Raw genomic sequence first — 2,364 nt, 5'->3', positions numbered from 1 at the left:
CTGTAAAAGAAATATATCGTTCAATCCAATTTTAGACCAAAATTTGCTTGCTACACGATGACATTGATAAAAATCATGATCATAAAAATCTACAAAAGCGAAGATCCAGATTGATCGATCAGTCAACCAAGGTAAGGATCAGTCAGGATAAAAATATCATAGTCAATCCGTATTCCAAACAATGCAGAACTGATATTTGTGCCTAAAATCATCATTTTGTAAATATGAGTATAAAAGACTACTGAAATTTCTTGCGACAATTGCAACCACGTTCTTGACTCAATTTTTACTTTAAATATAGTGAAGAAGGGCGGCGATGAAAAAACTATTAAGCAATATTGTATGAAGAATGTCTTCATATGTTTTAGAGCTTCTGACAAACATATTTTGTGATATTCTTAAAAATTAGATGTTGACTGAAATACCAAATGACATTAAACATAATTCAACATTTCTAGGATACATTTTCATTTTAACGGATATTGCCAAAAATGGATATAAATTTTCAGACTTTTTTCAGAAATTAAAAAGCTGAGATTATTGAGCTGTGTCCTGGTACATGTGGCCACATCTGGTGATTCCTGGGCCTGAAAGTAAAGCGAGCTGGCGACTCTCTTTAATTTATATGTGAATCTGGTCATATCAGGGACTCAAACCATTTCACAGACCCTTGTCAGGGACCTGCCTTCCACGACACAAACCACAGAGTCACCCTGAGACGCTAACAATTAAGCTGTTCTCTTTGCTTGGATAATTCTGAAAGTCTATGGAAGAACGGTTCATAAAAGTTTTTAAATAGCACATCGAGGTAGCCTGTTAGAGAATATGCGAGGAAGATTACAAAGAATGTAAGAAAAACGTTTATGTTTTCGAATAAGTCAAGTTCAGTTACCAAATACGCGAAATACGTTCAAAACAAATTGGCTTTGACTGTGGTAAAAATGACTGGGGAAAAAAAAGGGGCCATGCAAATTTCTCGAGGGGTCATGGCTCACTTGGCACCTTATCCGTGTAGATATGCTTAATCTGAATGCTTGTGCATGCATGTGTCTTAGCATAACTAATGGTTCAATATTTGCTAGCAAGGATAAAAAATAACGGTTTCTAGCATAAAATACATGAAAATTTCGAGGGTCCAGATGACACTGTTGTTTGGGATACAAATAAACATACAGTTACCTCTCCAATTAATGGACACTCTTAAAGGCGGACAACTCTGATTAGCGGTCAAATTTTCTTCCCCTGATCGTTTTCTGGTCGAAGTCTCATGAAAAACCTTCTAAAAAGCAGACAATATTTTTTGCACATAATAGTCAATTTGGCTGTTTTCTTTCAAATTAGCGGACAGTACAAAAAAGTTATGAGCCAGCGAACAAAAAGCTGAGACGAATGAACATTTGCTCAAATATTCATTTCAAACAATTTGACACGTGACAATCAAATTGGCTTTTTACAGCTTCGAGCTTCTTTACAGCCCAGCTTACTAACTTTTCTTTTCCATGAAAGTGGTAAATTACTGGAATCTCAAGACTATAGCCACCTCCACGCTTCAACCTCTTTCCAATAACTTCAGATGTAATGTGTTTGGCACTTTCAAGAATAATAAGCATATTTTTAAATGTTTTGTAGCACGTGTCCAACAATGCTTTCCTTTCGCAAAGAATCAGTTCTAATGATTTGCTATTGCATTTTCGTCCACCTCATTAGATGGCTCATGCCTGCATTGTAACATTTCCCCCACCAACGGACTCCAGACGTTCATATAGGCATGATATCCTCTTGTAAAAGACTTGTACTGATATACATTCCAATTCTTTTCGATACATTTGGGTATCTCGATCTCGATCTCGGTCTTCAGTGATCATATTTGAGTTACAAATTGTCATATCTCTGAATTAAAATAGTTATTACTATGAATCAAGTTCCTTTTTCAAAGAAAATTTTTCGAATGTGAATGATCGAATGTTTTTACTGAATAACATTCCAAAGAAAATATTATTGAGCACCACAATGAGGAGGTTTTCGAAAAACGTAAATTTGCTCCGACAATAACCTTAAAATTTCCCCCAGGGGGCGACTAGATGTTTCCGACGGAGGGGCTGTAGGCCCCCCTAGCCCTCCCCTGTTACCACCACTGATTACACCTTTTATACACAAAACTCGGGTCTATTTTCAAATTTGGGACTTATATTACAAAACTTTACAAAAGGCGGACACTTCCAATTAACGGACACCTTGCTCTTGCCCCGACGCTGTCCGCCAATTGAAGAGAATACTGTATGTTCGAAGGTCCGTTGGCTGTCAAAATTTTGTATCATATGAATATGCGCAGAAAACATCGATGACCTTGTGTGGTAGGAGCAT

This window comes from Rhopilema esculentum, chromosome 8, assembly GCF_057945365.1.
Source record: "Rhopilema esculentum isolate cy_ngs chromosome 8, ASM5794536v1, whole genome shotgun sequence".
Taxonomy (NCBI): Eukaryota; Metazoa; Cnidaria; class Scyphozoa; order Rhizostomeae; family Rhizostomatidae; genus Rhopilema; species Rhopilema esculentum.
Note: the sequence above shows the minus strand (reverse complement) of the source record.